Genomic DNA, 19,353 nt, shown 5'->3' on the forward strand with positions numbered 1-19,353 from the left:
CTTATGATGTTTATCAATGTACTCTAGACTATGTAACTAGTTAGGTAGGTGGTCAAAATATGGCAGTAGTGAACTTGTATGCATGTATGCCTGTGAGTGTGTGTGTGTGTGTGTGTGTGTGTGTGTGTGTGTGTGTGTGTGTGTGTGTGTGTGTGTGTGTGTGTGTGTGTGTGTGTGCATGCGCATGCATGAACATTTGTTCTAGTGACAGATAAGTAAAGTTTCAACAACACATGCTATATTCACTTCCATGCAAGAGAAAACCTTTAATTTTGGAAACAGCTCCCTCTGCACTTTATTCCACTTTTAAAACCAACATCTTATCTGTAACACAATGCTGAGATCTTCCTGTCAAAAGTTCTCTCTTTCCCCTTAAAACGTAGACTTCTGCTATGGCACTTGCAGTTAATACTGTGTTCTCTAGATTATGTAACTAGAGATGTAGGCTGTGGGATTTAAATGTCAGATGTGTATATCGTCCTGAACAGACTTGCTGTATTTACTTCCACACAGGAGAAGCATTTAAACTGGGAAAGGACTCCTCCATCCCCTTCTCCCACTTTTACTACAAACATCTATTCTGCCACACAGTGATGAGATTATCCTTTCATAAGTGTACTTTCTCATTATGCCAAGTCAGACTTCTCCTTTGGTGTTTGCGATTAACACTGTGTTCTTTAACCTAGATAGGTAGAGGGTTCAAATCCAACAATACTGAATTTGTATGTGTGTACATGGCTCAAGATTCAGGTATGTCTAACTTCATCAATAGAATTGCTGTATTTACTTCTATTCAGGAGGAACATTTATACCAGGAGTGGACTCCCCTTATCCCACTTTTACTATAAACATCTTCTCTGCAACACACTGATGAGGTCATCCTTTCATAAGTGCTCTTTCTCACTATAAAAGTTAGACTTCACCTGTAATGCTTGTGGTAAGTAGTATGTTCTCTAGTTTCTATACCTTGATAGGTAGGAGGTTCAAATCCAGCATTGCTTAAATAGTGTGGTTCTGTCTAGTGATATATACAGCTGTATCTGTGACAACATCCCTTATGGAAACTTTTCACTGGCAGAGGGCTACCCTATATATTTCTCATATCCCAATACAAAACCCAGTTTTGGATACACAGAATTACATCATGCTTCCAAAATGCACTATCTCAGAGTTGCAGTGTGACTTATCTGTGGTGCTGGCTGTTGATACTGTGCTGTTTAGACTGCAACTAAACAGGAATGTGGTTCAAATCCAGCAGTGAGTGCTTCTCTGTTGTGTAGAAAACATTCTATTGCATAGAGGATGTGTAGCTGTGCACAGTCATTTTGCTTTTAAACCACTTTGCTTTCTTTTTAGCCAAAACATTGTCCTGTTAAACAATGGCAATGTCATCCATTCAGATGTGCACTGTCATAATGATAAATCATCTTGTGTGGTGCATATGATTCAGGCATTGTTCACTACCTGGTGATTTTATATAGTAAGTTCATATCCACCCATTACTCCTTAGACACAGCTGTAGCAGTATGGCTGTAAAAGTGCATGTTGACACATAGTCAGGTATTCAAAACCAAAACTGACTGACTGTAAGCATTGTGTGTCCTTATGCCTTTATGCACAAATAACACCCATCACAATTAGAATGTGTGCAATTACAGTGACAGAAACATCCCCCAGCCCTTTTATCTCATACAAATTGTTTGCAACACAATCATATCATGTAATGATTTTACATAAGTAGAGACTGACAGTTGTGTTAAGAAATCTACTGTGGTGCATGTGGTTCATACAAGTCATTAGTCAGTAGACTTAAATAGATTGCTGTTCAATTCCAAGAAAGGGCATCATTACATGAATGTTCTGATGTTACACAAATGACACTGCATTAAGTTATTGTTATCTATTTTTATACTGGACTAACAAATATAAGCACATTTTGTAATTTCATGTCAGTGAAGCAGTTATACTGTGAATGTCATGGTATAAAGGCTCCCATAGCATTTGCACTGAGTACTGACTAATAGAGTGTGTTTCATTTCTGGGACAGTGTGTGTTGAAAGCAACAGAAAAAAAATTCCTTTGCCAAGAAACATTGATACTGGACTGCTAATAGGTGTGTGAAAATGATCAGTGGTACCTCCTTGTCACAAGTCTGGCAAATTAATATTGTACATATTATCATCACAAGTCCTTTCTTATTTCACAAATTAATTTCAGTTTTTTTTAAGAAATGCTCCATTGCTTTGTCCTGTGGCAGACACAGTCAATACACAGCTTTGTAGAGTATGTAGTATGACAGACAGGGGTTTGAATCTGGTAACATCTGTCTGCTAGCTAACTGTATCATACAGGAGTGGCTTAAGCAAAGAAAGTAGTTATGGCACAGTCAGAGGTCCACATTTTTAAGTCATTATGCTCAAAGGTAAGGGATCCATACCCATTACAATAAGAAGGTACTGTAAGCCCTTCAAGTGTGTTCTTCATGGCACAAATGGAATGCCTATTTTTGTGGTACCAGTGGTTGATATGCAGCTTTCCGATATCTGTCCTGGCATTTGTCCAAATGTGGCAAGATGCAGATGTTAAGTATGTCACTGATTGCTCACAGGCATTGCTTATTTTCCAAATAATAATAATGCTTTGTATTGCATGTCTTCATCCAGAATTTATGTATTACTGTGATTTTTTTTCTTCACACTGTAGAGTTTTACAGGACAGGAGGGCTTAGATAACATTTTTTACTGTCTGGCATGTTGTAAGATCATCAGAAAGTATGACTGGGCCTGTGTACGGACACTTTTGTGTGTGCTTGTGTGCTGTAATTCCTTGTGAGCATGCCCAGTGTAATCTTGTAGTAGATGCACTCCATATATGAACAGATACCTTGAATTAATGTGCTGTGCTGTCTTTTGTCACTTATCAGTCGTATATTTTGAGTGATATTATATTGCTGTTTAGGATTTATATGAACATAGCTTGTCTAATATGTGTTTAAAGGTAATATACCCCCTTTCTAGGGTTGCAAATGACAATAAATGGCAAAGATATGTTCCTTTCTGATGTGCATGGCATAAGAGCTGTAGGGTTCATTGTTTCTTGGTGATACATGATGACATGGAGAATACAGCATTAGTGCTGGATAGCCCAAATAAATTTCCTGTATATACATTTCATATGCAGTAACTGCAATCTGTGCAAATTTCTCCAAATGTATCTGTCCTTCATAACTGTTACCTCAGCTCAGCATTTTATTAATATTTATATTCATGATTACTCCCTTTGTTACACTATTGTTCTGTGTCTGTCATTTCCTTTGTTAGTATGTCTGTTTTTATTTATGTGCATGGCTCAAAACTTCAAAACAGGATTGATTATTATTATATCAATATAGAAGTATTTATGATAAAAAGTTGTTTGTGGGCATTCTCTGAGTACATCTTGTCCATTTACCCTCCTCTTTTCCTTACTTCTGCAGAAATCCCTTTATACTCTGTGTATATTTTCACCATTTAAATTCCATTGCATTTTAATTCTTTAATTGAACCTGCCCTTACTTTCTATAAGCTGTCCATGCATGCTCACTTAGTAGGTCTTTTGTTTACATTTGTGAACTCCAGATTCCCTGCACCTTTTCATGGCTGCCAATACCTCTGCTGGCCTGAAAATGTGCTGTAAAATGTGCATGCATGATGAGCAGCAGGCATAGTCAATGAACACTGTTCCTCATTGCACTAACATGCTTAAATCACGTAGGCTTAGCATGAAGTCTACATGACTGTTAATGAATCCCTGGGAGTATCATGTTTGGTCCATAATTGAAAATGGGTATGGAAATATAAACAAGAAATCAAGCCCTGGTTTTAGATTTCCTATTAATTTATCTAAAGATACTTATACTGTGTGTGCCATACTAAGGAAAATTGGAATACTCTAGCATAAAGGGCAGATATTCAGAAAGTTTTCAGGGAAACACATAGGTGTACATTTCAAAAATTATAAAACACTGAAAAACATACATGCTACAGCAAGTTGTATTATAATACATATAATGTAGAGAGGCTCTTCACACAGAAATGCAGAGACTGTAGTTGCTGATTTATTAGAATTCTTAATAAACTAGATCCCTAAACATTATGTGGATTATAAATAAAATATTTTAACATATTTAGCATTGTGTGAGGAATGCAATTTATGATGGCAAAACGAATTGTCAACTAAAAGAAAACATATATCAACATACTAAAATATAGAAATGGATGTTAGAAATAAAGTATTCATAAAGCATGTACTGTCTGATGGTGATGGAAAAATCATGCATTTAAGTTACTAGTGTTATAATTTATATCTCCAAATCCAGTAGGTGGAGACATTAATTATACAGATGTTATGGAAAAAAGAATTTCAAAATTAGATGCTACTCACCTTCCTGGATTGAATGATGTGGTCATTTTAAATCAAAGCTTATTTTTACATATAACTAAATCAATCTCTCTCTCTCACTCTCTCTCTCTCTCTATATATAATCTGTCTATTTTTTATTTCTCCAAATCTTTTGGGTTTCTAATACCATGATGCGAATGGACCCCATTCCTAAGTCAAAGTGTGAATAAAGTTAATAAAATTAGTATTGTTTCAATCTTTGACGTCAGCCAAAAGTGCTCTTTGCAGCACCTGCAATTTGCCCAGTAATGACTCCTTCTGCAATTCATATGTAGTTACATGTATTGATAGCATATCTAAATATGATTGTAGATTCTTTTTTATAAAACCCATTGCTCCTACTACCATTGGAATTGTCTGGGTATCTTTCTTCTACATTGCTCTAATTTCTGATGCAAATCCTGCTATTTTATGACTTTGTGTCTCTCTGTACACAAGACACTGTAGTCACTGGGTGTGGCAATTTCAATGATCAATGCTACTTTTGTCTTCTTTTCTTGGACCACAATATCCGGTTTTCTAGCATCTGTCTTTTGGACTGTTGGTAATGGATGATCCCATGTGATATAGACTTCTTTATTTTCTGTGATGCTTTGTGGCTCATGTTTCCAGTGTTTTGCAGCCACTTCAATGCCATAATGTTTGCACAATCTCCAGTGCAACAGTCTTGCCAAATTATTATGTCTTTCAGTATACAGTCCTTCTGTCATTAGTATGTCGCAACCAGAAACTAGGTGTGCAACTGTTTCCAATTCGGTTTTACAAAACCTACATTTGTCTGTTTCTCCCACATGTTCAATGGACTTGTAAACCAACGTGTATGCTGCCCACTATCTTGGGCCACCAATACTAACCTTTCATCTCTTGGTTTGAATTCTCCTCTACTAAGGGGTGGCTCATGCTATTGGACTGCAGGACTGCAGCCCCCCAGCTGTAAAAATGAAAAATAAACAGAAATAAAACAAAAATGAAAATAAAATAACAAAATATAATTATATGAGTCCTGGACCATTGCGCATGTGCACTTGTGGCATTTCCCGCTATACAGACTGCTGGTGAACCAGTCTGGAGCATGTTCACACCAGCAGTCTGGATTAGGAAGACAACATTGAATTTGCAAATTTCCCAGAAGTCTATGCAGTTACAACTGCATAGACAGGAAGGAGATTGGACTACAATGTTCACAGGCTGGTGCTCTCGCAGGAAGGAGCATCACAGCACAGAAGGACTTGCTTGCTGGATTGCACAGCTCACTCTTGCGGGCTTTTAGCTGCTGCAAGGGAATTTCTATATGGATGATGGATTAAAAGGTGTGTGTGACATTGCATATGGAGGAGCTCAATGGCAATGCATGATTTCTGTCTGCCACAGATGGATTAACAGGTAGGGAGGTGTGTGTGTGTGTGTGTGTGTGTGTGTGTGTGTGTGTGTGTGTGTGTGTGTGTGTGTTTATGTGTGTGTGTGTGTGTGTGTGTGTGTGTGTGTGTGTGTGTGTGTGTGTGTGTGTGTGTAATGCCCCAGTTGCTACATGGCGGTGGGTAGAGAATAAGGCTTGAACCCTATACCTTAGGCCCAAGTGGCAAGAGCCTGAATTCCCTACCTACTACTATTTGCAAAACAATTTTCAGATTTTTGCCTCATATTTGTTCTGTTCCTCATATAATCTATGGTTTCTGTATTTTTTGTTTCTTGACACAGTCAGTGGTGCAGTGGTGTACTGGTAGCATCGTTGCCTGACAACGACAATTTCTCTGATTTGACTCATGCCTGGAGTGCCTTCTATGTGGAGTCTGCATGTCCTCCGTGGGTTTGCTCTGTTGTCCTCCTGTCTTACAAAAACATGTGTCTGGAGTATTTCTCCCTGGACCTCTGCTGAAAATTGGTTTTTGTTCCAAGTCAAGCTTTCCTGGTTAACAAATGTTAAATAAAAATAACAAGCATTTGAATTTCAGACTTCATATTCTTCAGAAAGTGCATGGTAACACAAAACCTTTTATTCTAGCAATTTTTGAAGTTTATAAGATTGGTATTTGAAATTTGTCCCTATTTTTGGAACTGTATTCCCCCATTATTGGCTTCACCCAGGTTATTTGTGCTAATGTTGAGAGCTATGGTAAGAACTGAATTCACTGAATATGTTTGGGGTCTGTATTCCCCCTTTATTGGCTTTGTTCAGGTGTTTTGTGCTAAGAGGTTGACAGCTATGGTGAGAACTGAATTCACTTAATGGTAGCCATTTAAGTTTCAGTCTTCCTTTCTTTCCTAAAGCAGATGATTTGGTGTAGTGGTATGTTGCTCTGACTGTTTTGCACAGGGTCCTGGGTTCAATACTTGGCAATGAAATGTATGGTGGTAGCACAGCATTTTATTCTAGCAACTTTTCAACATTATACAAGCAATGTTTAAAATGTGTCCCTGGTTTTTGGACTTTTGCCCCCCCCCCCAAAATAAACTTTGGCTTTTCCAGATTTTTTGTGCTGCAAAGTTCAGAGATACAGCTGAGTGTCAAGTAGATTTTACAAGAAGCTGAGAGCTGCAGGGGAACAAAAGTTTAGTGCTGCTTATGCTGGGCCAGCTTGCGTTGTTAATAGCACAACAGGTAGTGTACTTGCTTTTGATGCAAAAGGCTGTGGGTTCTACTCCTGTGGCAAATAGATGCATTGCTGATACTGTACTGTGTTGTAAAAGGGGTGGATGCTGCAGTCTTTTGTGGCGAAGATACCTAGTAACTATGAACCTGTTTTCAATTTGTCATCCATTCCCTATTGCAATATTACTAACTTATCATTTTTCAATGCAACATAGGCAATTTATTCCTCAAGGTCAACAGGCACTATTTTTGTAGATGAAACAATGAAATATAAAGTTGTTTGCTAACAGGAACCTCTTCATTAGTTACAGATTTCTTTAATGTGGAATTATTTAGATGACTTCAGAGATTGGGCATATTTACTGATAATGGTGGACTGTAGAAGTTTGAGTAAACTTTTATGATGGAAATGTTCTGAACTGGGCGGTTTTGTCATTATTGATGCATGCATTTTGTTTCATTGTTTACTGGAAAAATGTCCTGAATTGGGCAGTTTTGTCATTATTGGTGCATGCGTTTTGTTTCATTGTTTACTGGAAAAATGTTCAAAACAATAAATTTTAAATGCCCTCTAACAACTGTACTGTATTCACACAGAGACAGCGAGTAAACTGGTAGCTACAAACAGACAAAATGATTTATTGTGTTAGCGCTTTCGGAGGGGTTAATACCCTTCCTTCATCAGACAATTCAATACACAAATTAACCTTCCTTATATAGCTATAACATAATTACTAAGTGACATCATTATAATCAATTAAGAGATCAATTGAGCATGCAAAGCACTTGGTGAAGCTGGGGCCTAGAGTTTTACTTTCACCAAGCTTTAAAACTAAATAAGCCCATAAAAATCTAGTCATACATATTTCAATACACATATTTACAAAAATCAGCTAAATAAAAATGAATTAACAAATATGTAATTCATTAAATAAATAGTAGATACTGCAAATGGTAACAAACTAATAACATAGTTTAAAAACCTTCTAAATAAATTAAGAAAATTAGCATTGAAAAGATAACTTTGTTTATGTTCTGTTTTTTAAAAAAAATTTATATAAGTTAAAATTCACATAATGTATAAAACATGTTAAGTTAGAGTACATAAAGAATAAGATATTTAACATGTTTTATAAACATTACAATTTTAGTGTACTTATTAATTCATAAATAACAATTAACAATAATTTTTAAACAGTTCATATATATTTATATTCATAAAGTTAATAAGATTAGTTATTTAGGAATTTTATATCTGTGATATGATAGATGAAATTAGTATTTATTGTACTTATAACATTTTAGCATATTAAATGGATTTTAGAAGGTTTTTAAAATATGTTATTAGTTTGCTACCATTTGCAGTATCTATTTATTTAATGAATTACATATTTGTTAATTCATTTTTATTTAGCTGATTTTTGAAAATATGTGTATTGAAATATGTATGACTAGATTTTTATGGGCTTATTTAGTTTTAAAGCTTGGTGAAAGTAAAACTCTAGGCTGCAGCTTCATGAAGTGCTTTGCATGCTCAATTGATCTCTTAATTGATTATAATGATGTCACTTAGTAATTATGTTATAGCTATATAAGGAAGGTTAATTTGTGTATTGAATTGTCTGATGAAGGAAGGGTATTAACTCTCCCAAGCGCTAACACAACAAATCATTTTGTCTGTTTGTAGCTACCAGTTTACTCGCTGCCTCTGTGTGGTTTAAGTTTAAAGTTTAGTTTGTTTGTAACTGTACTGTATTGTACAAGGGATATTATTTAGTACAATCAGGAAGGTGTATCAAATACTACATGTATGTTTCATGTGCAAGGAGCCTATGATTTGAAAATAGCCCAAAGTTAATCTTTATCTGCCACTGGCAAATTGTATTTTCTTTGAATGTGAGTTTCAGTGTTGTTTCAATGAATGTGAGTTTCAAGGGCAGAGAAGTTTTAATGCTAAGTCTGTTTTCATTGTGAGACTGCATGGCTTTGTTTAACAGATGTCTTAGTGTTTGTGCTGTAAAATGCAAAATAAAACTTTCAAATGAAGTCCAAATCATCACAGAAGTAAAGCAGTATGCACATTAGTGTTTATGGTAAATGGGGTGAAATAGCCAAGTAATGGTTAATTGGAATGGCTGCAGGGGGGGGCTACATTCAACCATGATTTTGTGAGGGGGAAGGGCGGCAAACTCAAAGACAACCCCGGCTGAACTATACCTCCCAAATGTCCAGATTTTCACAGAATGAAAATATTTTTACTTCTTATTTTTAGTTTGTTAATCATAACATTTGTGTTTTTCTGGCAAATCATTTAGGAATTAAGTCATTAAATGATGACAGACACTGAGTTTCAGACTTCATAACCTTCATAAAAATGCATGCTAAAGTAAGACCTGTTATTCTATCAACTGTCTCAGTTTATACAAGAGCAACTTTTAGTACTGTTTATATGTTGACTCAATATATTTGACCTTGTCCAGATTTATTGCATTAACAAGTTGAGAGGTACATGCAAATAAATTGCTTTATCGAATTAGTCATAGCCAAACCTCTCAAGTGTCCCCAATTCTGGCTCAAAATGTTGCTCTTCCCCTAATAATCCCTCCACAAAATAGCAATTTTGGAAGAAAATGTGGAGGGTTTACAATTAAGAAATAACTGTAATAATCAGAGTTATAGATTACTTTTATTTCAGAAATGCATGTAGATTATTTTATTTTGTCAGACGCTCAAGTTAGCAGTACTAATATTAAAAAAGTGTCCTTTCTTTGACAGGTTCCTAGCTGTATTGTGTGGCTATTTTATATTTTTGCATCACATTTTTGGTCCATTTTTCATAAAATTGTGTTTTTTTTTTTTTTGGCAAATTAGTGGCAAATCATTAAAGACTGAAGTTAGAAAATAATGACAGACATTTGAGTTTCAGATTTCATACCCTTCAGAAATTCATACTAATGCAAGACCTACTATTCTATTATCTTTCTAAGTTTATAAGAGCAATATTTAAAAATTGTCATTATTTTTGGGCTTTTGCCCCCCTTCTATGTATGGCTTTGTCCAGATTTCTTGCTCTGAGGTTGAGAGGTATGACAAATGTGTCAGGACCATCACAGTCAGCCAGATACATTTCAAATTGTGACATACTTGTTGCACCCCACTCCCCCTATGTAGTGACTCTGGATGTGTCCAAGCAAGGCAAGGAGCAGTTATGCAGTGTAAATGTGCAGAGTATCCCCTCATCCAACGTAGACACAAGTACTACAGTGGCTTTTCATCTGTCCTTGATTTTGCAGAATGATCTGGTTTTGTCATATTTTTGTACTGTTGATTTATGCTTATTATTACTCAGAAAGTGCCTGTTGCTCTGTTTTTAAGAAGCAATGCTTTAATAACCACCAGGTAAGCTTGTCTGAGATTGTAAGATGCAAGTTAGCTTTAATAAGCATACTGTTAAAGAATTGCCAACATTGAAAGCCTTTCTGTTGTTGCCATGCAGAGAATACTTACATAACCAGATAATGTACAAGCCTTGGGTATTGAAATGCATATGACAGTATTTGTAATAAAGGACAGGATTACATTATTTTAAGAAGCTCATTACAATTGTTGGAGACTTCCAGTCATCTCTGCAGGCTTTACCCGTAAATTAAACAGAATGCCAATCTATCATGTGTGGTCCATAACCTGTACAGTAATCCTTTAAGCAATGTATCTTGAGCTTGTTTCTTGTTTGCTTTTCATTTTTTACTTTGATCATGTTTTCCCCATGAAACAAGTGGATAGTTGTCAGGCAGCAAGTCTTTTTTAGATAAGAAACATATTTACAAGTGGGGGTATCACAGAGATTGTTACTTTCAGCATGTTATTTGGTACATTAATAAAGCTGAATATAAATTATAATTAAAACTGCAGTGCAAGGAGAAGTGGTTTGAGTTGAGTGCTGCTTGTTTTTCTTATACTTGATTTTGACTGGCATTCCAGTAATGTATTTAAAAAGTAATTTATTTTTTCATGCCTCACAACCTTTTTGTTGCCATCTAGATATTAAGTAAGCTTTCATGCAGCCAATGCATTGAAATATTTTTTTCTTCTACATTTCATTTTGTCTTGATTGGACTCTCATAATGATGGTTTGGCACCCAGGCCAGTGTATTTAATTAAAGTTAGTTTTTGTGGTTTTGAGCATAGCTCCTCCCCTTTCTAGTTGGCCGCACCCCTTCCCATTGACCTCACCCATTCAGCTGTCTCCTGCAGCCCCCTTTGATTTGAAGTCACCAGCTGCCACTTCCTCTACTCAACCATTCCTGTGTTCGTTCCTGATCAACATGAGATCCTTCCAAAAGTATTCTATACTTGCAAATATATTTATGTATTTTCCACATTTCTTCCCTTCTCATCTTGTCCTTCACCTTATATTCTTTGTTTTGTTTTGTGGCACATTCAGTTGCTGCCTGATTTTTATCTACTTCTGGTTTGATTACCATTCCTGCTTGACACCAACATGCTTCTGCTAGCTTAAGAAGAGGAGTCATCTTAGATTTATTCTCCTCATGTTTCAAAACTTTCACTATGTTTGGGTCTTCTGAGGCAAACAGATATGTGTGGAGTCCCACAATTGCAGATCTATACATATAATCAATTTCAAGGCAGCCCATCCCTCCTTTGGAATGGGAAATATATAAACTTGGTATGCACTGATTTTTATAAATCATTTGGTGAGTATGAAGCATCCTTCTTGTTTTCCTATCTAGTCTATCCAACATGTTTTGGGGCCAAACATTCATTCCAAAACTGTAAGTTAGGACAGGAAGAGCAAATTGGTTTATACCTTGGAATTTGTTCTTAGATGTCAGTGCTGTTTTCAGGATTAATATAAGTCTTCTGAAGTATTCTGTATTAAGCTTTATTCTCATTTGTTTGTGTTATTGTTGATCCTTCATCAGTTCCCAAATATTTATTCACTTCTTTTTGCTCAAGTTCTTTTATATCAAATCCATGTCCCAAAACTGATGTTTTCGTGGTGTTGCAGTTTTCCTGCTTTAAAGGCTGCTTTTGCATATTTATCAAGACCAAATGATATTCTTATATCATCTGAAAAAGTTTTGACAACCTGCAGTTGTACTTTCATTTCTCATCTGATGGGCTATACAGTTTTAATTCATCGACAAAGGGAAGATGAGAAGTCTTTACACTTTGTTGTTTTGTAGGAGCCAAATTATAGCCATGGCCAAAGCTGTTAAGTAGACATCTTAATGGGTTAAGGGTAAGGCAGAATAGCAGTGGTGATAAAGAGTCACCCTGTAATATCCCCCTTTGAATGTTTATCCTTGAGATAATACTTTGTCCTCTATCATGGCTTAATTACAAAGTGGTCTGACACTGTTTCATGGTCACTGTCATGTAGTCAATCAGTATATGGTGTATCTTATACATTTGTAAGCACTCTTTTATCCATGAATATGGGATACTATCAAATGCTTTTTTGTAGTCAATCCATCGCATACTTTGATTCTTCCCCTTTTTACAGTTCTCCACTATGACTTTATTTAACAAAAAAATGATCCTTTGTTCCATATGACTTTCTTTTATTGCCTTTTTGTTCTACTGCCAAAATTGAATTTTCTTCTAAATGACTAAACTCTGTCGGCATCAATTCCCATGTATTGTTTATACGTCTTTGGGAGGCAAGTTACTGGTTTATAATTTTTAGGGTAGCTTGCAGGTTCACTCTTAAGGAGGAGCATTGTTTTACCTGTTGTTGGCCAGGTTGGTGTCTATTTGGGGTACACATATAAATAGTTTTTACTCATGGCTAAGTTTTCAGGCAAATATGTTAATACTTTCAGCCAAATGTTAGGTACTTCATCTAGACCCAGGGGTTTCCAGTTAGAGGCTTTTCTTAACTTTGTTTCAATCTCTCTGGCTGTTACTTCATTCCATTCCATATCATGTACCTTTAAACCTCTTATTCTTTCTTTAACTTCTTCTATCCATTAAGCATCTTTGTTATATTCCACAGGATCTTCATACATAGTTCTCCAATATGTATCTAGTTCTTCTTTTTGGCATCCTTTTGATTCCTTTTACCTTATTTCCCAGTTCTCTATAAAACTTTATTGGGTCATCAATAAATTGTTTATTTTGTACTTTTCCTTTATATTTATCTTTGTGTCTTCTAAGTTTTTCCACCTGTGCTGAAATTTTTAGTTTGTTATTTGCGATAGTGCATGATAGATCCTGGCCTGTTCTAATATCGTGCATTGTTTTTATCACATCTATCTTTCTTAGTATTTTTGTTGATATGTTCCCTCTTCTGTAGTCTTCTAACAGTGACACTTCTTGTTTTAATTGCTTTATAGTTTTATCTATTCGATATTTCCATGATGGTATTTGATTTCTCCCCTTCCTTTCCCTTATTACCCTGTGTTCTAGTAGTAGAACTTTATCAGTTATTAATTTAGCTGCACAGTAATATATTGTGTTTACTTCTGTTATGTCGCATGGTTCTGTGTTCACTTGTTTTATCAGACTTTTGACTTTTTGGATTTTATTAACCTTTTGCAGTATATTTCTTTCATTGATCTTCATATATCTGTCTAGGTCTATTACATCAAGCATTTCTTCTCTTAGCTCATTTTCTTCCAAACTGAGGGAAAGTCCCTTGTTTTCCAATTCCTGTGGTCATTCTATAGAAGATTTTATAACATCTTCCTGTGGCACATTCTCTTCAATTTCATCCTGTGCCATCAGTTGTTCTGTCATATGGGAACTCACTGGCCTATCACTCCTCAGCATTAACTGCATCAGAGTTTCCACAGTTTTCTGTTCCTTCACTTGCTCTCTAGCTTCAAGTGAACATTTATACTGGTTTTGTGTGGAAGGGTGCAAATTATCCTCATATGGCACCTGACCAATTGCTTCCTGTTCCACTAGTTTCCCCCTTAATTTATTTTATTTATTTATTTTAGTTAACATTTCCTTGCCAGGAAAGTCTGACTTGGAACAAAGCCAATTTTCAATTGAGGCTGGGAGAGAAATGCTCCAGACTTTGTAATGTGGGAGGAAAGGGGAGTACCCAGAGGAAACCACATGAATGCAGGGAGCATATGCAGACATACACAGAAGGTACCCCAGCTGAGAATCAAACCAGAGAACCTTATGCTGTGAGGTGACAATGCTACCTCTGCACCACTGCACTGTCCAATTTAGATAATAATTTGGATATCCATCACTCTATCCTGCTATCCTGTTGTGGTGCTTTCTGAATTAGATTTTCTACACTGAATCCTTCACTTTACAGGTACTCCATGACCTCAGTTTCTATTTCTTGAACTTCTCCATTACTAATCTCCTTTTCTACTTTTCCTCTTTGTCTTCTTATTTTGTTTGTATTATAATGTTTTCTATATCTGTATTCCTTTGCCTGTATTTCTCTTCAAATATCTTTGATGCTGCTTGTTTTGTATTGGTTAGCGTTGCTTTCTCATTTGCATAAATATTACACCATAGTAAATCCCTTTTTCATTCCCATGTCCATATTTCTTCTTCAGATATTTCCTGATCGTCCTGTTTCACCCTACTTTGAGGACTCACTCCATCATGCTGTGATGTAACCTGTGTTAGAACTTCTATACCAAATCCTTCACTTTGCGGGTACTCCATAACTTCAACTTCTATTTTTTAACTTCTACTTTACTAATCTTCTTTTCTACATTACATCTTTGTGAAATTATTTTTTTATTGTGAAATGTTCCATATCCGTATGCTTTTGCCTGTATTTCTCTTTGAATATCTTTGGGGCTGCCTACTTTACATTGATTAATTTGGCTTTCTCCTTTGCATAAATATTGCACCATATCAAATCTCTCTTTCTTTCCATGTCCATATTTCCTTTTTATATTTTTCAAAAATCTCTTGATTTTGTTGTTTATATTTTCCTACTTCCTCAGATGCTTCTTTTTCTAAACAGATCAATGTTTCTTGATCTATATACTGTTTTTCACAAATCTGTTGTATTAATAAACACAAATTTTCATTTGAAGCTTCTGACAGTTTTCCTTTCAGAAGTATTTTTCTTTCCTCTAATTTCTCTTTTAATCATTTTATATATAGTATGCCTGGAAATTGTGGGCTTTTTGCTTAATAGTAACAATACATACTTTCTTTCTTATCTTCAATAGTCCACTTAATCATCTTTATGGCTCTTCTTTGGCCTATCAGTGTTTGTGATTTTTATGGACTGCTACTTCCTTCTACAACAGAAAGGGCCATCCTCCCCCTGGGCCTGGCCTGGCCCCATTGTAGCAATTTCTGTATTTTGAGGTTTCTACACTGTCATCTTTTCCAGTCCTGGTACCAGTGCACCTAACAGGATTGGGCACTTTTTTATCCTGGGTCTTGTGCACCCAGGTATCTTTTTTAGTTTTTAACCTACTTCTGTCCATGATATATGCTATATAAATGCAGTTTATTTATCAGTCTTGCCTTGGTGAGATTTTGTGAAAACAGGGTCCACCTCATGAAGGTACTCACCAAGACTTGAGGATGAATTCAATTTTAGCACTACTACTGTCATTTGCTTGTTGACTTTTCATCTTTCCATTCAGACATTGCTTATGTTTTATATAGATACATAGATATAGATAAAGATAGATATATTAATATGGATTTTATTTTTTTTAAAGAAAATATTTATTAATTTAACATATTTACAGTATATACACAGAGAGGAATAGTTTCAACTTTACATATTGTTATACAATGATAGACATATATTGAATCACAAAGGTAATCCTATACAATTAACACATTAAGAGTCTTGACATTTAGCTCAACAACTAAAAGTCTTAGTATGATTTATAGATCTAATTCTGATCACTTCTTTTTCAGGTTTACATAGCATTGCTGTTAAATTTAAAAATTCTTTGAACATAGGAACTGAGTTCAATTTTCAATTTTTTGCAATACCTTTTCTAGCAACAGCCAAGAGAGCCCAAAATATTTTTTGCTGTTTGGGTTTTAAAGATACAGGAAGTGGAACATTCATTAGTATTACTGATCTAGTTAAAGAACAATTATCAGACCATAGCCCCTTAAAAAAAAATCTTATTTCTTCCCTATATACATTCAGTGTTTCACAATCCATAAACATGTGTGTCCAATCAGCTTTTACATCTTTACTACATCTCCAACAATCTGAAGAAGTCACATTACTAAATTTACATATTTTATGTGGAGTAACAGACATTCTATGTATATATTTCCACATAAAACTTTCCAGGATAAACTTGAAGTCCCAAGTCATCTATTGAGTCACTCAGTTCACCATCTAAAAAGTTTCAGAATTTTGCATCTTAGTTATTACTATTTATAATTAACTTATATAACTTGTACAAGCTTCCTTTGTAATAGCAATCTACCTTCAGTAACAGCATTCATATATTCATATAATGGGGGAAGATTGCTCTGTTCCTCTTCACTCAAATTACCCACAAATTCATTTAATTTCTTACTGATGGACAATATTAACTGGCTAACAGAGTCATCCAACTTAAAAATTGTCATTAATTATTGTGGGACTTAGCTTTTTCTTTTTCAAAACAATCAGATCATAATATGAATCAATTCTTTTTTAATAAATTCATTTTAACATTGTTCTATGTTTCCTTAAATCTAGAGGTGACACAAAAATTTCCATTTTGATATTAATGGAGTTTTGAAAACATATTTCTTAACTGTTTTAAGACTTGATTTCATAAATGTAGAGTCTACAGATTGAAAGGAATTTCTTTCTAAGGTAACTTTTGTTAACCAGATGAAAGAATTATTACATATTTCTATGTTATCATCTGTAATAAACTTATTAGAATTTAGCACAATCTGTTCCTGGGTGGTTTTCCATTGATTAGTATAAGCTGATTCTATCCAGAGTATAATAGAGTCAAAACTTTCAGCAATAGAATATGATTCTACATCTGGGAAGCTAATACCACCATACTCCGATAACCTTACATGATTTCTATAAGCACGTTTTGGCTTTTTAGGATATTATAAGAATGAAGTTGATGTTTTTTTTTTTCATTTTCTTTAAAAGTTCTTTGTCACATATTAGGAGTTGTGGCTGACAAGTTTGCAATCATTGAATCCCCAAATTATGTCAGTATACTCCAGGAAGGCCTCACACAGACCAATGACTGGTGTATTAGTCACATTCAAAAACTAAATGCAAAGAAATGCATCATCATTTCCTTTAGCACAAACAATGTCCCTTCACACTATCAGCAACAATACCCTAAGTACCCATGAAGTGGTAAGGGACCTGGGATCACAAGTTGAGTATGACCTTGACTTAGACTACCATTTGTATACTATGGTAAGGAAGGCACATTTGATTAGTAAAGACATCACATCGAGAGCAAAAGAAGTTATAACCTCCCTATACTCGTCACTTATCTGGCCCACAATTGAGTATAAGGCCCCATTTGGCATGTACTTTTACTAAACACCTGCACTAATAAGAGAGTCCTCAGAAGTTTCTAACAAAAAAGATCTGGTCTATATCACTACATCAAACCATCAGTTCAGTGAATGGCATTTCATCGGAAATGTTCATTGAATTCCCCTCACATGGGGAGCTGAGCCACCCATACCCTCCACTAATTATATATACCAACTCCAAGATACCCTACAGTAGGGAAGGGGCAAATTTCCTGATCATCACTGTACCTTAATCTCAGTATGAACAGTTTGATGAATGGCATTTCAATGTATGTTCACTGAAAATGCTGTTCACTAAACTGATAGGGACCCAGAAGATCAAGGGGCTCCAACAAGTGCCTTACACAGACCAACTAAAGTCCCTGTAACTATACTCCATATTGTATAGACTTTTTTTTTCAATCACCTTTACTGAATTATCACTTCTGACATAGGCAAATTTACGTTCATATATAAGTAATCAAACTATATTAACACAACAGACATTATACTTCACATATATTGCTATATTTATTTATTTACATTGGTTTACTGGAAAATTCCGACTGGACGCAGGTCCTTTTTCAGCAGATGCCAGGGGAAAAAAGCTCCACTATAAGCTCCAAGCTATATATTATATAACCTAAGCAACATTACATACATTATTCAATTCCTGCCTTTTTTTTAAACAAGAAACATCTTTGTTTAACCATCACTTACTACATAGGCAATCACACAGTTATATAAATTAAAACAAATCACACAGACTCACTTCTAGATGTAAGCATTTTACATCACTTATAATCTTCCCAATCTTTCTCACTCAAACTCATTTAAGTCCCGCTGCCTTTTAAACCTCATTCCTCCCTTGTTATGTATTGTTCCCACAGTTCTCATTTTTCCTATGTAGTTTGCTCCTACCCTTTTCTAAAGATTTCAGTTCCAGTTGTTTTATCTCTGTTACTATATTCACTAGTTTTATCTCTCTTACAATATTCACTACTTCCAGTATAGTTGGTTTAGATTTTGATTTCCATTTTCTAGTAATTGCTTTTTTGGCAGACACCATTATTAGACACAGCAAGGCCTTACCATGTCTAGGCAATTCTGATTCTGTATTGTAGCTCAGGAAAAATCTCCCTTGTCAGATCAATCTGCTCACCCAGCATCTCCGACAGTGCATCCCACAGGGAATCCTTAAAGTCTGCCAACTCACCACCTTCTTAGGGGAAATGTATGCCTGGCCTACAGAACACTAATGAACTTATTGTATATCTGTAAATCAAACAGGACTAGGGCTACATGTCCCAGGGACCTAAATATGGCCTGTAACTTAAATAGGACATGCTGGAGGGACAGATTTATCTCCCAGTGACTGCTGTATGTTTGGTACAGGCTACCAATTCATGTGAAACAGAGCACCTCTATGACAGTGTTCAAGAGGCACCTGGACACGTGGATGGGGCACTGTAAATTCTCACCAGAGATAGAGCCCTCAACCCTCCTGGACATGGGAAGTCATCACTAAATGCAATCTTGGGTACTGACTAGTATTTCTATGGTATTAAATTGGGATGAAATGGATAGGTTTAACATGACCTCCAGGTCAATATCCTAGTAATGTGTTATCCTATGCTCCTATTAAAGCTATTGAATGTACTGTATAATGGGTCTACCTTCACTGACTAAAAACGGATTTCACTGAATTTCAATTCACTCTCAAGAAGTTGCTGAAAGCTCAATTCACTGAAAACTCATTTCACCAAATCACATTTCACTGAATGTAAGTACTTTTGGGCAAATAAAATGTATATGCCCTTTTCCCCACTGTAGTGTGATCCTGGAGT

The sequence above is a fragment of the Protopterus annectens genome, chromosome 9.part0 (genome assembly GCF_019279795.1).
Source record: "Protopterus annectens isolate FY-2018-M chromosome 9.part0, PAN1.0, whole genome shotgun sequence".
Lineage (NCBI taxonomy): Eukaryota > Metazoa > Chordata > Ceratodontiformes > Protopteridae > Protopterus > Protopterus annectens.